The sequence below is a fragment of the Lepus europaeus genome, chromosome X (genome assembly GCF_033115175.1).
Source record: "Lepus europaeus isolate LE1 chromosome X, mLepTim1.pri, whole genome shotgun sequence".
Classification (NCBI taxonomy): domain Eukaryota; kingdom Metazoa; phylum Chordata; class Mammalia; order Lagomorpha; family Leporidae; genus Lepus; species Lepus europaeus.
This window is the reverse complement of record NC_084850.1, coordinates 107,644,850-107,670,670: the sequence shown is the minus strand read 5'-3', so window position 1 is coordinate 107,670,670 and position 25,821 is coordinate 107,644,850. Positions and strand designations below refer to the sequence as shown.

The following is a 25,821-nucleotide window of genomic DNA, read 5'->3' as shown; positions in this document are numbered from 1 at the left end:
AAGAAAAAAACAGGAGTTCCTGAATGTGCAAACAACATCATGACCAATTTGCAAACAGCAACAAAACTCTTAACATGGATAAACAAAAGCTAGCAGTTACCTAATCCAATCCTCTGAGTATTACAGGCAGACATAGATACTGAGATTTATTATCCTTTTAGACTATGATTTTTATATCATTCACACCTCTGGGATTAAGATATTGAAGTTTTCTGTTAAATGCAGGTAACATTAATAGAAAATAGCAAAGATTTATTGAGTATTTAACTCTATGCCAAGCACTATTTTAAGTGTTTTGCAAGTAATAACATGATAACTTATTTAATTCTCCCAACAGCACTGGGAGATGGGTACCATTTTGCAGATGAGGAAATTAAGACCAATGTTATATAACTTGTACAAGGTCAAACAAAGTAACATAACCAGGATTTGAATCTAGGTAATCTGGCTCCAGGATCTTGAGCTTCTAATTTCTACTACTGAGATTCTATAGTAAATAGGATTTATGACAAAGACGATGAAGATGACTGTAACACCACCTAGTGCTGTGATTATCAGAGTACCTCAACACTTCATATCATTCTCACAAGTCGGTAGGTTAGAAAGTTAGGTACCAAGAGGTAAAATGGGCCTTTTGCTAATGGTAGTGACTTCTAAACTCTTATCTCTAGTCCAGATTCTCCTCCTGGGGGCCAGACTCACATAGGTAGCTCATATTGGACATCTACAGGTAAGTGTCCTATAATCACCACAAACTGATTTTCTTTGTTGCGTCTCGTTTCTATCTGAGGGGATGATGCTTCTTCAATTTGGGAAAGGTTTTGGCTTTTGTCTCTTGGAGTAGGCCTCTCCTCTTCATCACTTCCTCTATGCTCTACTTCTAGAATTCCTGTTTATGTACACTGGCTAGTTTCTATCTGGCCTCCATGACTCAGCTTTTCTTCCATACTTGCCATCTCTATCAAACTGTGCTTTGCTCTATAATGGTTCTTTAATACTGTCTTTCAACTTTGCCATATTGATTCCAAAGACAGACAAGCAGACACATAGGCATACACACACACTCTCTCAAGCATTTTTCAACATTCACTTAACAGAACAGGCTCTTGTTTTATGGGTGTTACTCCTTTCCGTTGCCTTTTTGAGGACTTTAAAGGCCCAGATTTTTTTATTACTTATATTTCCTTTAGAACAAATTTCCTATGTGTTGAGTTTGTTTCAGGATGTTATATTTTCCTATGTGCTTTGAAATTTTATTTTGAACACTAATCTTAAGTAGGGATTTCTTGTTTTTCTCTTGCTGTTTCCTTGAGCTATCCTTTCACATATGATGGTCAGAGGTTTTCTCAGCCACTGTTCCAGGCTGAGTTTCTCTGTCCTATTTCTTGATTCCATGCACGGAACAGGCCTTTAAAGTCCTCAAAAAGATGAAGGGAAGGAGACTAACCAACAGATATGCCATAATAATAGCAAGTAGTGACAGGTGCCACATTGAGTTCCCTTCCCTGTAGAGGCTTTCACCTTGTCCAGAATTCTTTCCTGACAGTCCTTTCAACCATCTACTATCATTTTTCACACTGAATTTGGGAGTCTCTCTATAATGCACACATCAGATTATATTATTACCTCGGTAAAATTGTTTCAATGCACTCTACACCTTAAAGTCGAATTGAAGGTCACCCATGAGAAAGGGTTTCTGTGAATACCCTATCTGAGTAGCATCCTCATGACTCTATCCTTTACCTGGCCCAGTTTCTCCTATCATTACTTGCTATTGTTATCTGTTGGTTAGTCTCTTCTACTAGAATGTAAGTTTCATTAAGGGATGGAGTTCGAATTATTCACTGTTTAAACTTGAGCACTTAGAACAATAATATTTGTTGAATGGATGGATTAAAATCCCTAACACGGTGTCAAAAAAGAAAACCCTAGACATAGCAGAGCAATTAAGAATGATGGCATGAAGCCGGCGCTGTGGCACAGTGGGTTAAAGCACTGGCCTGAAGCGCCAGCATCCCATATGGGCACTGGTTCTAGTCCTGGCTGCTACTCTTCCATCCAGCTGTCCTTGGGCCCCTGCATCCATGTGGGAGACCCGGAAGAAACTCCTGGCTTCGGATCAGTGCAGCTCCAGCTGTTCCGGCCAACTGGGGAGTGAACCAATGGATGGAAGACCTGTCTCTCTGTCTCTACCTCTCTCTGTAACTCTGTCGTTCAAATCAATAACATAAATCTTTAAAAAAAAATGATGGCACTAAAGTCAAACTGCCCAAGTTAGAACCCTGGGTACAGCTCACCAGCTTTGTGACCTTGAGTGAGTCATAAGCTTCTAAATTTCAGTTTCCTCATCTGTAAAATGGGCACGACAATTAAGTTTATCATTGCTGACAAGAATCGACTAATCAAAAAGTGTAAAGTGTAGCATGTAGTTGCATACATTACCGGTGATTTTATTATTACATGTCCAAACGAATTCCCTGTCATTCTCTTATCTTGTACCTTGCTCTGAAGTAATAGCCTGCCATTATTAAAAGTATCCCAACCACACAAGATGATTCAGATTTCTGGCTACTTCACATGCTCCTTGCCATCATTTGCTATCCATACTCTATTAATCCTCCCACCTAGAACCCCAGCCCATGCATGGAAAAAGCAGTGGACTTTTATTTGCCACTGGTTGGACATGGGACAGATCTCTGATTCAAAAGAAGTTTATCCATAGGAGGTCAGATCAACAATTTAGAATACTCAATTCTAGAAAAGAGGAGGAAGAGGCTGGCATTTGGTGTGGCAGTTAAGACACTGCCTGAGACAACCGCAGTCCGTACCAAAGTGCCTGGTTTGAGTCCTGGCTACTCTGCTTCTGATCCAGTTTCCTGCTAATATGACTCCTAGGAGGAAATAGGTGATGACTCAAGTACTTGGATCACTGCTACCCACATGGGAGACCTGGATTGAGTCCTGGGCTCCTGGCTTTGGTGTGGGCCAGCTCTGGCTATTGCAGGCATTTGGGGAGTAAACCAGTGGATAAAAGATCTATCAGTTGTGTGTGTATCTCTCTGTCTCTCTGCCCTTTTAAATAAAATGAAAATCAATAAAAAATTTTAACACAGAAAAGAGAGGGAGAACTGAGACTGTCCGATAAATTAATTGACTAATTTATTCATATTTTCTCTGTCTCTGGAATGTGAACTAAGAGAAGTAGAAAGAAACTACATAGGCATGAAGGTCATGTGGATTTGGGAACTGAGGAGTCTGCTTTAGGGCCCTGTATAAGCACTGAAATAAACAAGGAAAGCTAATCTTTCCAGAGTAAAGAAAATGCAAGACCCTCAAGGAAAGGAGGGAATAATAACTTCAGTTCCCCAGGTCTTTTTTTTTTTGCTAGCTTCTATGATGTCTGGCTTCATTCTGTTTTCTTTCTATTTATTGAAATTGCTGGATCTTTTAAAGAGTATTTTTGAACTATTTTTTAAAAAACAGATTTATTTATGTACTTGAAAGCCAGAGTTACAGAGAGGGAAGGAGAGAGGGAGAAAGGGAGAGGGGGAGAGGGAGAGAGACCTCTTTCATACACTGGCTTGCTCCCCAAATGACTACAATAGACAGGGCTGGGCCAAGCAGAAGCCAGGAACCTGGAACTCCATCCAGACTTCCCAATCTGGTGGCAGTCACCCAGGCACCTGGACTATCACCTGCTGCTTTCCCAGGCACATTAGCAAGGAGTTGGATTAGAAGTGGAGCAGCCTGGACTCAAATCAGCAATTATATGGGATGTCAGCACTGCATGCAGAAAGTTAACCCATGTGCCTTAACACCAGTCCATGAGATGTCTATATCTTTACATCTGCACTCCTTTGGCAGACATCCCTGCTCTACTACTTGGCAAACTCCCAGATACCCTTTAAGTCTCAGTATATCACCTGCTCTATGATAGTTCTTTCTTTTTCCCCCTTTCTCCCTGCATTGTAATTCTTTTTATGTCTAGCCATTTCTGTCTTGAGCTTCCAGCCACATCTCATAGATAATAGGCTTTAAGAAACAAAATTACTCAATAGATGAAGTTGGTATCAGAGCTAGGACAATAGTACAGATCTCTATGTTTGTCCTTTAATATTCTTTCAATCAGCATGACCTTCAATAAGGAAATGAGATACCAGACAGAGATACCAAACAGGAGCACAGAGGTAATCAATAGATACCAAGGAGGGAGCACATCTCAGAAAGGAGGCAGAATGGGAGCTGTGCATAGCATGAACGCTGGACCCTGGCTGAGGAGTAAAGGAATTCAGAGAACAATGATGCTAAGAAGTACTAAAACCCTTCAGTTCCCCACAACTTTGTTCGTGATAGGCTCTCTTCACTTCGTTTTAGGGACCCTTTACTATTGTGAGTTTCCTTCTATCTCTTCAGCTGTTCCTTTCTATCTCACTTCCTAACTATTTCTCCTGTTGTACAACCTTTAAAATTTTGGAGAAGCCCAGTCCCCAAGTCCTCTTTGAGTCTTTTTCTGTAAACTCTTCTAAATCATCTAAATAGCAGCCTCTCCCAAATCCCCATATCTATCTAAGAGCTCTCTTTGTTCTCCTAATCCACCTAACAATTTCTTCCCATTTAACAATTTCATGCAGATGTCTCACAGAGACTTGACACTCAACGTGTTGAAAATGTATTCCATCACTTACTTCCAGAGTTGCCCAATTTACTCAATGGCACCATCACTGGAACTCAAATCAGGGAGGGAGAATCAATTCTGACTCCTCCTCCATTTTACTACCTTTATTCAATCATTCAACCATGCCCATTCTTATCCCTAAATATCTGTAGATAGGCCATATTTACTTCCTTTGCTCTTTACCGACACAGGGCAGTCCTAGCCATCGAAGTCTGATATTGAACTACTGTGTTGGCCTCCAAATTCTCTCCACATCCAAATATGTTCTTTCCAATCCTATAACCTTAATGTAGTCCAAACAATCCTTTAAGAAGCCAGTCTGATCATATGCCTCGTGCTGGCATCCATATCTCTAAGATAAATCCCAAATCCTTACCATGTTTTAAAAGGCCCATCAAGATCTTGTCCCTACTTCCTGTGAACCACTTGAGCCCTAAATAGTGTGCAAGAGAATTATGAAGAATATTTTTTTGAGACTGGCAAAAAACCCAGAACTATACTTTCTGCATCTTCTAATAAAATTCAATGATACTGTCAACTATCGAAGGTCAAAAACTGGCAAGACAGAATTCTTATCTCTACTTTTAAGTATTACGAATTCTCGGTCCCAGTGACTATTTTATGAATAAGAAATACCCTCTACTTCACAGCATTCTGTTCAAGTACACAGATATGGATGAGAACCATAATATAAATAAGAATTTATTTATGATTTTCTTTGTCTAGACATTAGAGATGAGCACAGTTTTACAATGAGTAAGATACATGTGGGTACTAATTAATATGACTGAGAGATCAGTTCAATCCTTTTTTTTTTTTTTTTGACAGGCAGAGTGGATAGTGAGAGAGAGAGACAGAGAGAAAGGTCTTCCTTTTTGCTGTTGGTTCATCCTCCAATGGCCGCTGCAGCCGGCGCATTGCGCTGATCTGAAGCCAGGAGCCAGGTGCTTCTCCTGGTCTCCCATGCGGGTGCAGGGCCCAAGGACTTGGGCCATCCTCTACTGCCTTCCCGGGCCATAGCAGAGAGCTGGCCTGAAAGAGAGGCAACCGGGATAGAATCCAGTGCCCCAACCGGGACTAGAACCCGGTGTGCCAGCGCCGCAAGGTGGAGGATTAGCCTGTTAAGCCACGGCGCCGGCCAGTTCAATCCTTTATACCACAATTTAAAATGAAAGCCTACAACTTTCACACAATGTTGATGGGAATGTAAAGTAGTACAACATTTATGGAAGGGATCTGACATTAGCAACAGTCTGAAATGATATATGTAAAAGGTTAATCATGTAACATAAGACTGGAAACAACTCAAAATTTATCAATATGTGAATGGTTTAATAAACTACTCTGTATCATAATGGAGTACTTAAAGTAGGTATCAATAGGAATGAAGAAGATGTTTATATACTACTATAGAAGGATCTCCGGTATTATCATATTGTTAAATTAAAAAGAGAATCAAGGGTTAGAAGAGAGTATATGAGAGTGTGCTGTGGCGTAGCAGCTTAAGGCACTGCCTGCAGTACCAGCATCCCATATGGGTGCCAGTTCGAGTCCCAGCTGCTCCACTTCTTTTTATTTTTATTTTTTAGAGATTAATTTATTTAAAAAAAAAGAAAAAAAAATTGAGATTTATTTATTTATTTGAAAAGCAGAGTTAGAGAGGCAGAGAGAGAAAGAGAAAGAGAGAGAGAGAAGGAGAGGTCTTCCATCTGTTGGTTCACTCCCCAAATGGCTGTAATGGCTGGAGCTGCCCGATCCAAAGCCAGGAGCCAGGAGCTTCCTCCAGGTCTCCCAGGTAAGCACAGGGGCCCAAGGACTTGGGCCATCTTCTACTGCTTTTCCAGGCCATAGCAGAGAGCTGGATTGGAAGTGGAGCAGCCAGGACTCAAACCAGTGCCCATATAGGATGCCGGCACTGCAGGCAGTGGTTTTAACCCCTTTGCCACAGTGCCAGCCCCGCTACTCCACTTCTGATCCAGCTCCCTGCTAATGCATCTGAGAAGGCAGTGGAGAATAGCCTAGGTGCTTGAGCCCCTGCACCCATGTGAGACCTGGAAGAAGCTCCTGGCACCTGGCTTCTGCCTGGCCCAGTCCTGGACGTTGTGAGTATTTAGAGAGTGAATCAGCAACCAGCAGATGGAAGATTTCTCTCTCTCTCTCTCCTCCCCCCTCCCCCCCAGCTCTGCCTTTCAAATGAATAAATCTTAAAAAAATTGAAAAACCTATATATAGATTTCAAACTTCTTTGCATCAAAATAAACTTATTTTTTAATTTCATTTTCAATGAACTTTTTGAAGTTACCTCATATTTTCAAACAGGAATAGTGGAAAAATAAAATAGAAATGAATGAAAAAGATAGTTTCCCCTATGGTAAGGAAGTGAACAAGAACAGGGGTGCAAACCAGGCCATTCTGAATGAACCTTATTCACACGGTTGCTGCAATCAGGTAAATGCTGCTTTTCATAATCTAAAAACAAAATTAAAGCAAAAAGAAAAAGAGAGAAAATCCTTAAAACTAAAAATGAGCTGAAGCAGATACCTGAAAAAGATCAATGGATTCTATCAATGTGGATATCCTGGCTGTGATATTATTCTAGTTTTACAGAATGTTTATGCTGGAAGAAATGGACAAAGAACGCAAGAATCTCTGTGTTTCATTTGTTATAGCCACATGGGAATCTATAATTAGTTAATAAAAACTACAATTAAATGGGACATATACTGAAACAAACTAAATCCACCTACATCAAGCTTGTAATTTAAGAAAAGAGATATTTAGAGTGGGTTTACAACCTAAGGTTTGGATTGTGTATTTCTGTTGGATATACCCTAAGAGTGAAAAGTAGTATCAAAAAAAAACCTATTCTGGATTCAGTAGTCTTATTTATTATATATTTAAACTAGTAGGATGAAGCAAGTATGTATGGTATGAAACCCCTATTTTCAGAGAAGATATACTAATCTAAAATTTTAAGTTAAGTAAAAACTCTGTAATTTTTTCTCATAAAAAACTCCTTTACATTATAGAAAATTTCAAACTAGAAAGTAGAGTTTCATGCATACGTTACTCTGTTCTAACAATTAACAATTCATTGGTCAATCTTGTTTTGTCTATATTCCAACCCAATATCCACTGCTCACTCCTTGCCTGATTTGTGGGCAAAGCCTAGACATCAGTAAAATGTTATGCATAAATATTTCAGTGATTATCTCCAAAGGCTAAAGTCTCTTCTTTTATAAAGTAACTATAAAACCAGAATTTCACATCAAAACCTAATAATTCCTAATTATCTAATAACTGTCTTATCTAATAATTGTCTTATCTATATGTTTATGTCTAATAAACATATTACCTAACCTAATAAATAAAAATGTGCAGTTATTTAAGCCTGGAAAAATGGTATAAATCCATGATTTCTTTTTTCATTTTTCATGACCTTGATTGCTTCAGAAAGTACTGACCAGGTGCTTTGTGCGATGTCCCACAATTTAGATTTTTCTGATATTTTCCTCTTGCCTAGGTAGGGTTATGGGAATTTTGGGGAAGAACATCAGGGCTGATCATCACATCATGTCAGGGGTATGAGATACCCACATAACTTACAATGGATGATGTTAACTTGATCGCTGGGTGAAGGCAACATCTGCCAAGTCGCTCCCTGCAAAGTCACTATTTTTCCTTTTCCATACTTTGTTCTTTGAAAGTGCATCACTAAGTCTAGAACACATTCAAGGGAAGAAGGAGATTACCTACATAAAGTAGTTAGAATTCATCTGTAATGCTCTCCTATGTATTTACTTATTTGTCTAATTAATTACTTTTTTATGTCATGATGGACTCATATGTTTATTTTATACTTTGGGATATAATCCCATACTATGTTATTTATTCTGTTGTTCAAGTCACTCTAGTTTTGGCCATTGGTTCCTGTGTCTTTCTGACATGCTCCCATCATTTTGAACACTTCTTTACCTTCAAGTCCTCTAAGATGCTTCAGGCTTATCTCACACTTTCTCAGCCTAGCTCTATAATAAGTTCTTGAAGGAGCCCTAGCTCCTTCTATAATGGTAACTCAAAGAGTTCACAGAAAGTAAAATTAAAAGGTAAGTTTATTTTGGTGTCAAAAAATTTTTTAAATCAAAACAAAGGATCTTCCAAAAGTTCATGGAAATGTACATTATGAAAGAACTATTTATGGATTTCAAATTATTTTTGCAACAAAATAATCACCTTTTAATTCTACATTTCCACAAGCTTTTTGAAGTTATCTTTATCTTAGAGGAGATTTTGAAGTGAAGATCAGAGTGTGAGTATGCTCATCACTAATGAGGTGTCACTATTTTAGGCCCTCTAAAAGGACACAGATAGGAAATACATGTATGTGTACTAACTCCTGTATGCATAGGTATCTATAATATTTGTTATGTATCTTATCTATATGGAGACATATGTATATCTCTGTGTGTACATATAATAAACTAAATATGAGTACACTGTAGCTTCTGACTCTCATCCAGTAACAGTTCATTCTAACATTCTCTCTTCCTTATTGGTAACTTCCCAGGAACATTTTAATCTTCTGTATAAAATATCAATAAACAGAATAATAAAATATCATAAACAAAATTAAATAAGCAAATTTGGAGAAAATGCAGATATCTAAGAAATAAGTAATTCTTGCAAAATGGCAAACAATAAAGAAAGTGAGTGGATGAGAAAAAAATGAGTAAACACACTTTTAAATTTTTTTTTTTGACAGGCAGAGTGAACAGTGAGAGAGAGAGACAGAGAGAAAGGTCTTCCTTTGCTGTTGGTTCACCCTCCAATGGCCGCTGCAGCCAGCGCACTGCGCTGATCCGATGGCAGGAGCCAGGTGCTTCTCCTGGTCTCCCATGGGGTGCAGGGCCCAAGCACTTGGGCCATCTTCCACTGCACTCCCTGGCCACAGCAGAGAGCTGGCCTGGAAGAGGGGCAACCGGGACAGAATCCGGCACCCCGACCGGGACTAGAACCCGGTGTGCTGGCGCCGCAAGGTGGAGGATTAGCCTGTTGAGCCACGGCGCCGGCCACTTTTAAAATATTTGACCACATTAATAACAAAATAAGAGAAAATTAAAGCAAAACATAATTTTGACCTATCCAAATGTAAACACAGATACTCTCATCTACTACTGATATGAGCATAAATTGGTAAATCTTTATGGAGAATAATATGAAACTCTGTATAAAGAGTTTAAATTTACTGTCAGACTTATGCTTCCAACAATGGTAGACTAGATGATTCTCTCATTAAAGAAACTAAAAGCTGGAAAAAACCCTTCTTGAAGGTATCAAAGTTTTAATCAAAGTGTCAAGAACATCAGCTAAGATCTAGGACAGTAAGGCCAAGCATCACAGTCTTGTTTGCTCTGAGAACATCTGTGCACACAGGAGACAGCTCTAAGGAAAAATAAGTCAGAATTCAGGGGAACAAGATCAACTCTACTCTCCAATACTAAGTTGGGGCCCTAAAGAGTAGGATTGAACTCAAAGTAATCAGTCCTAGGTGGTCTGAAAACCTCAGCCATGAACCTTGGTTAAGATAGTCCTAAATTTCTAGTTCCTGAAGCTCCTGGCAGCAGCAAAGAGAAGTCCTCTATAGAGGAAGAAAGTATCATCCCAGGCCAGGGGAAAGGAACATCCAGCCCATGAGCTGTATAAGGCCTGTGAAATCATTTGCTCTGGCTCTGCCAAGGCAATTACAGGCAGGACTCAAAATTCAATAAATATATGGCAGGCTAATTTTTTTAAGTTGGTAATTTTCTATGGCCCATCAATGATGTCATAAATATGCAAACAGCCCTTTGCAGAAAAAAGGTTAGCTACCCCTGTAGGCTAACAATTTTCAACATGATTTCCCACACACAGTCAAAATGAGTCAGGTACATAAATGAATAAGAGATCTTGACCAAGAATCAGCAAAAATAACAGACAGTAAAGGCAAACAAACCCCTGGGGATTTCATATACTGAGATTACCCAAACAGATGATTACATAATAAAGCTTACTACATCCCAGAACACAAAAGCTGAGCTTGAATTTTTCTTGCAAGAAAATGGACACAGTAAAAATATAACAAATTTTAAAAAGGGACAGAAACTATAAAATTGCAATGTATAACAAGTAAAATAAAAAATTCAAAGGGTAGATGAACAACAAATTAGATAGTGCTGAAGAGAAAACTACAGACCTGGAAGAGAGGATGGAAGAAACAAAGGATGAAGTACGAAGAAAAGAAAGACTCTCAAAACACAAAAAAGAAGAAAAGAGAAATACAGAATACCACAAAGTATACCTCTTACCTCTATTTAACAGGATCACAACAGTGATGAGACAGGGAAAGAAGCAGAGGTAATAACTGAAGAGATAATGACTGAATCTTCCATAACCATGGATATTAGCAACACACTAATTCAAGAAATTTAAAGAACCTATAGCAAGATTAAAGCACACAGCAGAAGATATACAACAGAAAAAAACTATAGAAAACAAACAATGAAGATAATAATAGCCTGAGAAATAAAGACAGGCTGCCCTTAAGAGAAGTGACAGACTGCTAGCTAAATTCTCAACACCAATGAAAGCCAGAAGATAGTGGAATACCTAATGGAGAGAAAATGCCACTCTTGAATTTTCTACCTAGTGAATATTGTTTGGGATTCAAGGAGGTATAAGGAAATTCTGAAACTAACAAAAATGGAAAGTTTGCACCCAGTAGACTAGCACAAGGAAAAAAACCAAGATAATATATGAATAAAGAACAAACAGAAGGTATGTGTATGGGTCAATCTAAAATGAATACAAATAATAATAAAAGAAATTAATGTTTTTATACCTACAAATATAATTTAAATACATGAAAACAATAGCCTATAACTCATGGAAAGCATTATAAGGAATTATGTGTTCTACAGTGCCTATAGTGTTCAGGACGACAATAACTGTCTCAATAACAGAACGTGATGAAAAATGGTTATGCAGTAAAGTAATTGAAAAGAATACTTAAACTTCCAAATTAATAGAGGGAAAATGTAATAACAAAAAATATCCAATTGATCCAAACAAATCAAGAGAGAAAAAGAAGCATGCAATATGTTGTACAAACAGAAAGCACCTAAGAAGATTACAGATAATCAAAATACACCCAAATATAATTAAATTTAAGTGGACTAAATGTTTTAAGTAAAAGACAAAGATTGAGTGGTTGGAATAAAAAAACTTAGCTATATGCCTTTAACAAGAGATACATTTAAAATCCAAGGACACAAAAAGGTTGAGATTAAACCTTTAAGGAAGCAAAAAAGCCCCTAGAAAATTAACCTAAAATAGAAGGATGGAAATAATAATGAGCAGAAATTACTGAAATGGAAGAAACCCACACACAATGAAAGGGATTTACAAAGCTATAAGCTGTTATTGAAAAGGCAAATAAAACTGGTACTATCTAGCAAGGCAAGAAAAAGAAAAAAGGCACAAATTACCAGTATAAAGAATAAAAAAGACATGACTACAGATCCTGCAGAGATGTTATGAACTTTATGTCAAAACTGTTTTAAAATTTAGATAAAATGTACTCATCACTAGCAAAATTTACAATTTAATAAAAGTGACAAGAGTAATGACAATAACACCTGAATAATCTTATAAGGATATACAGGATTGAACAGAAGTAAAAATTGTCCTCACAGGGTACGCATAGAGATGTACTCTACCAATCATATAAAGAGAACAAAAAACCAGAGAGCACATCTCAACTCATTTGATGAGGCTAACGTAATCTAGGTATTTAAAACCTGATACGGACAGTACAAGAAAATTATAGTTCAATCTTCTCATAACCATAAATATAAAAAGGTTAAAACGAATCTAGCAACATAGAAAAATGCTTATGGAGATTACACTCCATGGGCCCAAGGTTGTTGGTCTAGGAGTCAATGCAATTCATTGCATTAACATATTAAAGGACAATATCATATGAACATTTCAATATATGCAGGGAAAAAACATTTGAAAAAATTCACCATCCATTGATGTTTAGCAAACTGTAAGATCATAAATAAAGAAAGGTAAATGCTATCAACATTGTGTTGTAAGTTTTATCCATTGTAGTAAAGGCAAAATAAAGTACAAGGGAATTGGAAAGGAACAAACTAACTTCATCATTTGTAGAGGTTATGATCATATATACAGAAAATCCAAATGATTCTTCAGATTAACTATTGGAATTATGATGAATACAAAGGAATGCAATATTAGCACAAGGGAGGAGGGAAAGAGAAAGGACAACGGGAGAGATTGATCTTCTCTTAAAAGTGACTACCTGGGGCAGACATTTGGCCTAGCAGTTAAGATGCCCAAGCCTCCACATCAGAGTGCCTGGGTTTGATGCCCAGCTCTGCTCTGAGTCCCGCTTCCTGCTAATGCAGACCCTGGGAAACACTAGTAATGACTCAAATAATTAGGTTCTTGCCATCTACAAGGGGGATTTGGATTGAATTTGCAGTTCCTGGCTTTGACCTCCTGGCCATTGTGGGCATTTGGGGAGTGAATTAGCAGATTGGAGCTTGCTTGCCTGTGTGCATACACTATCCCTCTGCCTCTCTCCCTCTGTTTGTATGTGTGTCTAATAAACAAAAATTTTAATGAAAACAAATATTTAAGAATAAATCCAACAAAACATAAATCCAGCACAGATGTTGTTATTCAACATAGATACTAGGTCAAAGAATAAATCTAACAAATGTACCCAAGCTCTATAGAGAAAAAGTATAGAACTTTATTGAAAGAAATCAAAGGGCTAAATAAATGAGAAGATACTACACTCATGAGCTGGAAGACTCAATATCATAAAGCTGTCAATAATTCTCAAACCGCTTGAGAGCTTTGATGAAGTAATTCAAGTCAAAATCTCAACGGGAGGGTATAAATTATAACTTCAATCTAAAACAATTATGGAGAATGTAGAGACAAGTATATTCCTCAAAACACAACTGAAGAACAAGGCAGAAGAATCTGCTCTACAAGTTACCAGAACTTACAAAGCTATAACAAGTAAGAAAACAGGTTCTTGGCATGCCAGACAAATAGGCCAATGGATCAGAAGTGAACCTGGAAGCAATCACTCACAGTCATGCACCACGTAACGATGTTTTGGTCAGTGACAGACTGCATATTTACCACAGTGGTTCCATAAGATTATACTGACTAGTGATGTTGTAGTCATCTTAGTGTAAGTCCACTCTGTGATATTTGCACAATCACCTAATGACACATTTCTCAGAACATATCCCTGTCATTAGGTGACACGTGACTGTACTTCATCTATGGATACTTGATTTATGGCACAGGTGACATATGAGTATACTTCATCTATGGATATACTTGATTTATGGCAAATGTGGCACTTCAGAGCAATCTTTTCTGTAATTAAGCTAGGACTACTGATGATCTACATGGAGAGAAAGAAAACTGCACAGCTACCTCACAGTATACAAGATATCAATTCCAGATAGATGATAAAATAAAGGAGAATATTTTCATAATCTCAGGGCAGGTAAACATTTCTTAAGCCATAAAAATGCTAACCATAAAAAGGTTGATAAATAAGAGGATATTGAAATTGCAAATTTTGTAAAAATCAAAAGATACCACTAAAAGAATGGAGACATAGATCACTAATTGGCCATTAGGGAAGAGTAATCAGGAAAAACCACACTGAGATTCTACTACACACCAATTGGCAAAGTTGAAAATTCTGACAATACCAAGTATACTAGGAAGGATGTGCAGCACAGGTAGTAATCAATCATAAGAATAACAAGAGGGGGCTGTAAATAAGGACTCATAACAGGCTTAAGTGGGGGCAGTCCCAGGATAATCAAGACTTAAGTCATCTTAGGAAATCATATCCTATTGGTGAGTGGGGAGTTAGTTTATACACCCAGTTAAGAACACAGCTTGGTATTCTCTAGAAAAACTGAAGTTGTACATATTCTAAAATCTATCAACTCTACTCCTGTGTTTTTATCCTACATGAATGTATACTTAGGTGTACCAGGATACCTGTATGACTGTTTACAACAGCATTGTTCAAAATAGCCACATCTGGAAGCCACCCAATTATCTGCTAGATTAAAATGAATAAACAGTGAAAGCTTGTTCATTTTAATACTATACAGTGACAAAATGAAGGAACAGCTGCATAAAGCAACCTGTATCAATTTCACAGAGCAAAAAGAGTAGACACTGTATAATTCCATTTAAATAAAGATATAAAAAACAGATAACACTGTATCATATTATTTGGGGATGCCTATTTGGATGGAGGAGATACAAAAACACACAAGTGAGGGGCCAGTGTTGTGGTGTAGTGGCTAGAGCCACTGTCTGTGACACCAGCATCCCATATCAGTGCCAGTTCAAGTCCCAGCTGCTCTACTTCCAATCCAGCTCCCTGATAATGTGCCTGGGAAAGCAGCAGAGGATAGGCCAAATGCTTGGTCCTCAGCCACCCACATGGGAGACCCAGATGGAGTTCCTGATCCTGGTTTTGGTCTGGCTCAGACTCAGATGTTGTGACCATTTGGGGAATGAACCAGCGGATGGAAGACCTCTTTGTTTCTCTCTCTCTCTCTAATTCTGCCTTTAAAATAAATAAAATAAATCTTAAAAACAAAAACAAAGCCGCAAGTTGAATCCTAGGCTCTGGTTATTTCTGAGAGAGGAAGGGGGTTGTGATCAGATGGGGGAATTCAAGGGCTGCTTAGGAGTGGAATTTTTTTTAGGTTGTAGTTACATGGTTGCTCACTTTACAATACTTCCTTAAGTTGTATATTTACATGTATGCATTTTTCTACATATGATGTATCATATTTTGAAAAGTTAAATCTATGTGTGATCCATATGTGCATATTTTTATACTCTTTTGCTCAGTAGTTCCACTTCTAGAAACATATTCTGAGAAAACCAAGTAATGAGGGGTGAACAAGTAATTACATACTAGACTATTAACTATAACATTATTTCTAAGAGGAAAAAAGCAAAAAATCAATGTGAATGTTCAAATATAGGAAAATTATTTAATTAAATATGGCACAGACACAAATTTAGATATTGTAATACAGTCGTTAAGATACTGTATTCAATAAGCCGGTCCCAAAAAGACAGATATCATGTTTTCCCTGATCTGGGGTAACAAATAGAGTACCTAAAATGTAATGTGCTGGAGTGAAATGGACATTTTGAGATTTGATGGTTTGTTTACAGCCCTTGTCTCTACTGTTTAGGAACAGTGATTTTTTTTTTCTTCATACTATTTGTTGAACTCTTTACTTAGTGTAGGGTTAACCTTATGAGTATAAAGTAAACTGAAAATAGATCTTTGTAAAAATTAAGAGTGAGAATGGGAAGGGGGGAGGAACAAGGGTGGGAGTGTGGGTGGGAGGAAGAGTAGGGTAGGGCAGAAAGTATCACTAGGTTCCTAAACCTGTATCTATAAAATACATGAAACTTGTATACCTTAAATAAAATTAGAAAAAGATACTGTATTCAAAAATATTTAATGGTTAGCAAACTGCTTAACATTATTAAGTAAAAAGAATCAAAAAAAAGTTACATATATAAAATGATCTCAAAGTAACTGTAATAATGAATGAAAATATGAGGGTATCTCATAAAGTTCACAGAAAATGGAATTAAGAGGTCAGATTTTTTTTTTACTGCAAAAAATTTGAAATAGTTTTTTCATAATACACATTTCCCATGAACTTTCTGAAGACCCCAGCATAGAAGGAAATGTTCAGAAAATGTTCACTAATGAACTTTTGTGAATGGTACTGCCATCATCATTTTCTATAATTTTAAAATGTGTACAAGGTACGTATATTGTAAAGTCTGTTTGCACTAAAAACTACTTATAATTTTTATTTTTAAATGAACAAACTTTCTTTTAAATGACAGAAGATTAACTGAAATCCCATCATATGTTATATGTGTATATGTTTATTCAAAGTTGTAACAATGGGGCAGGCATTCAGTGCAAGCAGACACTACTTGGGATACCCATATCCCATATCAGACAGCCCAAGTTCAAATACCAGCTCTGCTCCTAATTCCAGCTTCCCGATAATGTGCACCCTGCAAGGCGGCAGGTGATGGCTCAAGTAATTGGGTCAATGCCACCTACATGGGAAACCCAGATGGAGATCCTGGCTCCTGGCTTCAGCCTGGCCTAGCCCTAGCTGTTGAGGACACTTGGGGAGTAAACCAGCTGATGGAAGATTTCTCTCTGTTTTCCTTCCTAGCTTTCAAATAAATAATAAAAATAAATAATAAATTTTTTAAATATGAAAAAAACAAAAAACCCAACACTAGCCAGCCTTTAAAAAAAAGCAAGAAAATATTATTTTCAGTGACTTGAAGATCAGGTTTTATAGATAAAAAATTACTGGAGTGACAAATTCAAAGTGTATTTCTAAGAATACATTTTATTTTTAATGCAGCATTCAAGGCTTAAAAATCTATTCTATGCTGTAACATCTCAACCCAGGATTTTTGTAAACAAAAATCTGGCTACCTAAAACTTTCTTTTTCAATAGATACTGTACTTAGTTCAATTCTTTTTTTAAAAAAGCACAACAAAAATCCAAACCCTACAATTATCTTTATAGGCAATTATATTTTGTTTCCACATCCTGGAGTTTTTCAACTCAAAACTCTTTCTCTGTTTAGTTTGTGAAGAGTTAACATAGCAGGCCTAAACTGCTATCTCGTGAAAGGCCATCTGGAAATTTAGGTTCTTACTTTCCTAACTGAAAAGAGTGGTGGCCCACATCTAAACTGCTTGTGAAAACATGATTGATGAGGAACATCTGCTTTCTTTGTGGGAGTCTGGGAATTTGGCACATGCCAGCCTCCAAAGAAAAGCTTGTGCCCCGAGTCTCTTAACAGGCTTTCCTGGTCCACAACATTTCACCTAGGTCGTCACAACCCACTACTGACAGAGGACCTGTGGTTGCTTGCGCCTGGTTTCTCCTGGACTTCTACCCATGTACCTTTCCCTTTAGCTGACTCTGCGTCCATCCTTTAGCTGTAATACATCACAGCTGTGAATATGATTAGATACTGAGTCCTCTGGATCCTCGTAATGACTCATCAAGCCTGGGGGTGGTCTGGGGGATCCCTGACAAACCAGTCTTCAAACTAAAATCAACTAAACATTTTGTTACAGTTGAGTCAAGACCAATGTTTAATTTGCTGAAAAAAAAAAAAAAAGAATGATTAGCAACTTATACCATCACCTTTTTTTTTTTGACAGGCAGAGTGGATAGAGAGAGAGAGAGACAGAGAGAAAGGTCTTCCTTTGCCGTTGGTTCACCCTCCAATGGCCGCTGCAGCCGGCGCACCGCGCTGATCCGAAGCCAGGAGCCAGGTGCTTCTCCTGGTCTCCCATGGGGTGCAGGGCCCAAGCACCTGGGCCATCCTCCACTGCACTCCCGGGCCACAGCAGAGAGCTGGCCTGGAAGAGGGGCAACCGGGACAGAACCCGGTGTGCCGGCGCCGCAGGCAGAGGATTAGCCTATTGAGCCACGGCGCCGGCCTACCATCACTTATAATAGCAAAAAAATCAAAATAGATCAAACTATAAGAATATGTGCATATCTTCAAACACATTAAAGTGTTACAGTCCAGATATTTATAGCATGATTTGAGACAAACATATTTTTCTTAAGCGGCAAGTTTGCTGGTGAGTGGTAATCAGTTTTCTCTATCAGTAAAAATGAATTTCAGAAACACTGCCTTCCTCAAGTCTAAGTACTGACCAAAAAAATTAAACTTATAAAATAAAAGGACTTTTCATCTATGAACTTTCTGAGCTTCAAAAACATAAACTGTTAATATTATTTTAAAAGATACCAGCTACTGTTTTCACATCAGACGTGCTTCAAATCTGTATTTAATTGCTGTAAAAGTCTCCCCATAGTATATGTAATCATTCCATAATAAGATGATTAAATTCCTTGGCCAGCTAATTTAGGATTTACAGCTTAACTCGAGTACTAGACACTACTAAAAACAAGCCTGAATGTGTTACTTAGGAAAAAAAATTAATTTTTTGGGGGAATGGGGTTAACACAAAACAGTCCCATCTTTGCAACAGAACCTGTATTTTAAAACACATTGCAGCGAACTGTGGCAGACAAATTCAAATTTAAGTGTAATCCCAAAGCAATGGGATATAGTGCAAACATATGCAAACAACTATGTGCGCTGGGGGGAAATGATAATATAATCTCACAGTAGTATTGACTCTATTTTAAAGGTCAATCACCTCTTGAGCTGTCTGGCCAGAATCTAGCCACATCTGCTGAAACTGAGTATCTAAGGATGTGGCTGCCATACAGCTTGTTAAACAAACTACACATAGGAATTTCTCATCAACATTTTGAAATCTACTGCTCTAAACTTTTCCAGCCCTAAGATTCTGGCACTGTGGGTCTCTCTATTTCAGCATGGTTTAAACTTATAAACCATTTGTAAGTAAGTGGGTATCAACTAGTACTAAGGATTTTCCAACATGATAAGTAACATTCTGGGACCATATAGTTTCCTGTCTTCAGTTTAGGGAGAAAACAGGAATGTTGGCTATACATAGTCTGTGGCACAGATATGGACACCATATTAAGAAACCTGCTGAAAATCCAAATATGCTATTTTGTCCAGCCTTGTCTCCACCAAAATGATAAGGGCTGCTAAGCAGCCAAGAAACAGCAGTTAACTGACCTAATTTCATTTGCTTTCCCTTTCCTGTCTACTCTGTATGAATAGTGTCATGTTAGAAAACTATGAAGAGGATCCAGATAACCCAAAACTCGAGTGATGATTACCAGGATTAATTACCAGGAATAATTACAGTTGTTGTCAGAAACTGGAACTCAGGAGTTTAGCCTATATAGTAGCTACAGAAGCAATCTCTCACCTAGCCATCGGTGGGGAGGCACACACAAGTGTATTGGCTTTGTTCTTTGATTCACATGACATTACATCTTAATTGATGCTTTTGGTTTGTTGGTTTGTTTGTTTAAAACCCAAAGATGAAGGGGGATGCAACGAAAGGGAAAGGATAATTGTTGAAGCAAATTTATAAAACAATGAAAGAATAGAGCAGTTTTATGTTTCTGTTTTGTTTCTGGCTCTTTGGAGAAATAACTAAGTTATTTTAACTATGAATTTGTAATATACTTCGAGATCCCTAGGGCTAATAAAACAATCTTAAATTTAGAAATATGTCATTTAAAAATCAAGGCCAATAAGGGAAAACTGAAAAGCAATTGATATGACAAAATTTTAAGGAACTATTATTGCTTTTGTTAGGTATGACACTAGTAGTATGGTTACTTCTTTTTTTTTTAAGTCCTTATCTGTTAGAAATACAAATAGGAGTGTTTATAGGTGAAATGATATCACTTTAGAAATCTCTGGAGGTGGTAACTACAACAGGGAAAGACAGAAGAGGAAAGGCAAAATGTTGAAGCTCAGTGATTGGTAGGCTGGGGCTTACCCTCTTTTCATTTGAGATTTTCCAGAATAAAAGGTTAAAAAATAAAATAGAAATATGTCTGCCTTAGTGATTTGGGTTAACATTGGGATTAGGTCACTAGTAAATACCCAACTTTAATGAGGTTTCCTCTCAATATGTAACTATTTTGATCACCACTGAATCATACAAAATTAGCTATATAAAATCCCATATAGACTGCTTTAAGACCAAAGAACCAAAACGAACTCATTAAACCCACTGGGAATAATACTTTATACTTCTAGAACACTTTCCCATCTACAAAAGGAATTCACACAGTTACTTATCTAGTTCTTTAGTCTTAAGAAGACTTTCAAGGTAAGAAAACTGGGGCCAGCAGGTTAACTGTAGTGCAGCAGGTTAAGCTGCCACTTGTGATGTGCACTGGTTGGAGTTCCAGTTGCTCTGCTTCCAGTCCAGCTCCCTGCTAATGCGCCTGGGAAGGCAGTGGAAGATGGCCCAAGTGCTTGGGACCCTGCCACCCATGTGGTTCCTGGCTCCTAGCTGCAGCATGGCACAGGCTCGGCCGTTGTGACTGTTTGGAGATTGATTCACAGGCTAAAAGAGCTCTTGCTCTCTCTCTCTCTCTCTCTCTCTCTCTTACCCTGCCTTTCAAATAAATAAAGTTTTTTAAAAGGGTAAGAAAACAGAGACTCAGAGAAGTTATAAGACTTGGCCAGAGCCACATAATTAGGAAAAGTGACAGAGCTGGATTACTGACACAGGTTTTATGACACTGAAGACTGTCTCTCTACTATGTTGTCACTTAGGCCCCTTTGATGCAACAGCAAACATGGCGAATTTTAGGTGAATAAAAAAGTTTTGTTCTGTGCTTATCACTTTAGAGTAGGGGTGAGGAACATCCAGCCCACAGGCCATCTAAGGCCTGTGAAATTATTTGGTTTGGCTTTGCCAAGGCAATGCCAGGTAGGACTTGAAATTTAATAAATCTATATAGCAGGTTAATTTTTTTTAATTTTATTTTATTTTTGACAGGCAGAGTGGACAGTGAGAGAGAGACAGAGAGAAAGGTCTTCCTTTTGCCGTTGCTTCACCCTCCAATGGCCGCCACGGTAGCGCGCTGCGGCCGGCGCACCGCGCTGATCCGATGGCAGGAGCCAGGTGCTTCTCCTGGTCTCCCATGGGGTGCAGGGCCCAAGCACTTGGGCCATCCTCCACTGCACTCCCTGGCCACAGCAGAGAGCTGGCCTGGAAGAGGGGCAACCGGGACAGGATCGGTGCCCTGACCGGGACTAGAACCCAGTGTGCCGGCGCCGCAAGGCGGAGGATTAGCCTGTTGAGCCACGGCACCGGCCAGCAGGTTAATTTTTTAATCGATAATTTTGTGTGGTCCCCAGATGATGCTAAAATTTTCAAATTGCCCTTGGAGGAAAAAATTGTTCCCCATCCCTGCTTTAGAGTAATGATAAGACCTGTTCTTTAATCTTCTCAGAGGATAATAGAAACAGATCTCTCGAATAAATAAGAAAAGTAAAACAGAGAAGCGACTTCAAAAGAATTACAAAGGGCAGGTGTTTGGACTATTGGTTAAGCCACTGGTTAGGATGCTCACATCCCACATTGGAGTGCCTGGGTTTCATACCTAGCTCTAGCTCCTGACTCCAGCTTCCAGCTAATATTAGGCAGAGGTGATGGCTCAATAATTGGTCCCTGTCATCGATGTGGGAGACTTGGATTGAATTCCTAGCTCTCAGGTTTCCTACCTGCCCCACATCCCCTCCCCAACTGTTGCAGGCATTTGGGGAGTTATCCAGCAGATGGAAGTTCTCTCTCTCTCTCTCTCTCTCTCAACTTAAAAAAAAAAGAATTATAATATCTTAAAACTGGAAGGGGCATTAGAGGCCTTCTCTAGTCCAAAATTTGAAACTTACCTTTGGTCCCCTTGGATAAATCAGGCTTGAGCATTTGCAGTGAGAAACTGCATACCCTGGAAATGGCTTGCGAGACAGCCAACTGCATTCATGGACTAAGTACAATAGTGAAAGAGGCCTTCTTCACTTACAGGTGAAACCTGCCACTTGATGGTTCCTGTTACAGTCTCTGATGCTACACTGAATAAGCCTATACTCTTCTTATGCTAGGTGATCTTCAAAATAATATTGGTTATGTTTCTCTTTTTTAAAGATTTATTTACTTATTTGAAAGTCAGAGTTACAGAGAAAGAGAAGGTGAGCCAGAGAGAGAGAGAGAGAGAGAGAGAGAGAGAGAGAGAGAGAGAGAGGTCTTCCATCTGCTGGTTCACTCCCCAATTGGCTGCAATGGCCAGAGCTGTGCCGATCTGAAACCAGGAGCCAGGAGCTTCCTCCAGATCTTCCCACATGGGTGCAGGGGCCCAAGGACTTGGGCCATGTTCTACTGCTTTTCCAGGCCATAGCAGAGAGCTGGAGTGGAAGTAGAACAGCTGGGACTCAAACCGGCGCCCATATGGGATGCTGGCACTGCAGGCAGCAGCTTTACCTACTATGCCACAGTGCTGGCCCATGGTTGTTTCTACCCATGGGCTTCTACACTGGGGACTTGCAGAAGAATAAGAAAACCAATACATTCAGAGGGGACTAAAGCCTTAAAGCCTCCCAGTCTTTTCTAGAAATCTCCAGGGCCAGGGCTGGCACTGTGGCATAGCGGGTAAAGCCACCACCTGACGCTGGCATCGCATATGGGTGGTGGTTCATGTCCTGGCTCCTCCACTTCTGATCCAGCTCCCTGCTAATGCACCTAGGAAAGCCCAAGTGCTCGGGTCCTTGTACCCATGTGGGAGACCTGGAGGAAGCTCCTGGCTCCAGATCATCCCAGCTCCAGCCATTGTGGCCACTTGTGGAGTGAATCAGCAGGTGGAAGAGTGATCTCTCTCTAACTCTGCCTTTCGAATAAATAAGTAAAATCTAAATGAAAGGAAGGAAGGAAGGAAGGAAGGGAGGGAGGGAGGAAGGAAGGAAGGAAGGAAGGAAGGAAGGAAGGAAGGAAGGAATCTCCAGGGCTACCATTGTTGCAAAAAGCTGGTTAGGCTGGCATCTGATCTGAGCGCCACTTTGAGTCCTGGCTGCTCCACTTCCAATCCAGCTCCCTGCTAATATTCCTGGGAAAGCCATGGAAGATGGCTCAAATGCTTGGGGCTGTGTCACGCGGAAGATCCAGATGGGGTTCCAGGCTCCTGTTTTCAACATGGCCCAGCCCTGCCTGTTACATACATTTGGGAGTAAACCAGAGGATGGAAGATCCATCTCTTTCTCCTTCTCTCTCTCTGTCTCTCCCTCTCTCTAAATCTGCCTTTCAAATATATAAAAGAAATCTTAAAAAAAAAAGAGAGAGAAAGAAATCTCTCATGCTAGTGGTCTTCAACTTTGGAATTGGGTATTTCTGGTAGTATCCAAAGGACCTTCCAGAACTAGGGTACTAGGCTATTTTAAGACAACCAATTTCTTTATCTTCATTTGCCATTATTTGGCTTGTATGAAAAGAAGCCTGTGGTCTGTTGGTTAGCCTTTTCCAAGACCCCCTCTACAATTACCCACCTCCAAAGACACATGGCTCCCCTTCCTGCAAAGCCTGTCTAGCTTCAGACACGACTGCAGAATGCACAGCTCCTGAGAGAAACACCCTGGAGAGCGAAACGGAGCTTGAGAAAGGGAGGTGCCACCTTACTTCATCCAGGCAACTTACTCACAGCAAAGCCTGACCTGTTTGAGAATTTGAAATCAATGCTAAAATGATATAGGGATTTAGGAATGTCTATTAATGCTTTAATGTTATTTGAAAATTGAAGTCCGATGTTCTTCTGATAGACAAGGAGTCTGCCCTGACTGAGTGATTGGACAATGAGGACTAGCGTTGCCATGGAGGTGGCACAGCAGACATTTCCTAGAAAGGGAATGAGATAAAAGCGTTGCTCTACAGTTGTGACAAAACTACATTTAAAACAATACTGAAGACTGAAAATTGCATCCTCATGATGGAAGTTTTTCAGGATCAACTTAAAAATTTGTGAGATGGGTACATGAGTTTTTAACTTTTTTTTAGTAGGTTTATTGGTAAAGAGTTTGATGGCTGTGGCTTTGTGACTGAGTTTCTAGGCTCTTTCCTATTCCGGTTATCCACTTCTGCAAACATTCCAGGGTCCTGCTTACCACAAGCACTCCTGGAAGAAAGAGCAGTATACAATGGAGTGGCCCTCTGGCTTTGCTCTGAACATGATTTACTTCTAATTAACATTCAGGGCTTTGGAAGCCACGGCAAACAACTGACTATCGCATTCATCTCTTTTTCACATAAGTAGTCACAGCTAAACTCTCAGTGGTGCTGTACCTATGAATCTGAAGGAAGGAGTCTGTATTTGACTGGTCTTAAGTGTCACCTTTGTTTCAGCTCCTTTGCTATAAATTTGCATAATATTTTTGAATTGCGATGTAGATAGCTAACCCTCTGTGTGGGGCAGCTTGTAAAATGGCTCCTGTATTCAGGCCTGGGTGTAATCCCCTCCCCTGTGTGTAGGGTGGATCTATTGACTTATTTCTAACTAAGAGAATATGGTACAAGTGGTATTTCAGAGATTAGGTTATAAAACTGGGACTTCATCTTGCTCACGCTCTCTCTCTTGCCCTGCTGCTTGCTTGCTCTGAGGAGGCCGGCTGCCATGTCGTACACTGCTCTATGGAAAAGTTCATGGGACCAGGGACCAAGGGAGGCCTCAGGCCAACGGCTCATAAGGAACTGAGGCCCTCAATACAACAGCCCAGGAGGAACTGAAGACTGCCAACAACTACCCGAGTGAGCTTGGAAACAGATCCACACACTCCCCTGCCCTCCAGGGGAGCCTTAAAAAGACCTTAGCCCTGGCCAAGACCATGACTATTGTCTGTGAGAGACCTAGGGTCAGAGGGCTAGGCTAAGTCAGGTCCACATTCCTGATGTACACAGACTAAGATCAATGAGTGTTGTTTTAAGCCACTAAGTTTTGGTATAAGTTGTTATGAAGCAATAGATAATGATTACACCTTCTAGGTTTGACATCTTTCAAACATTTACTAAGTAAATCTTCCTTTTCCCCCCTCAATCAAGGTCACTGATTATACTTTTGAATAGAATGGGTCAAAGACAAAACCCTGGTGGATGAGGTCATCCAACCAGCTATGGACTACCTAGTTGTACTAGCCTCAGCCCACATTCCTCTATTTTACTGACAAAAATCTCATGAGAAACATGTCAGCATAGTGAGTCTATCAAGAGGCAGTTAAATCAGTTACTACTTGTTTTCTAGCTACCAGAGAGACAAACTACATAGAAATCTCCTCTCTTATCTCATCCCACTCCTCTTCATTAAGTTTTCTATGCTCAGAGTTTACTGGGGCTCCTTATCCCTCTGAACTCTATTTCCTTTTGGATCCTCTTCTCTCAAGTATGCTGAAAGTGTGAGGGTAACTCAATATTCCCTGCCTTAGCCTCCTTGGCCATGGTGAACCTTAACATGAGATATTTTCCTTTTTCTTATGACTGGAGGTCTTTCTAAACA

At 39.2% G+C, this 25,821-nt stretch overlaps 1 protein-coding gene across 6 annotated transcripts in view; it reads right to left on the bottom strand.

The window, feature by feature from the left end:
- CASK (calcium/calmodulin dependent serine protein kinase) overlaps nucleotides 1-25,821 on the bottom strand; it is a 377,037-nt gene that overhangs the window by 208,421 nt on the left and 142,795 nt on the right. The gene's annotated exons all lie outside the window — the stretch shown is intronic.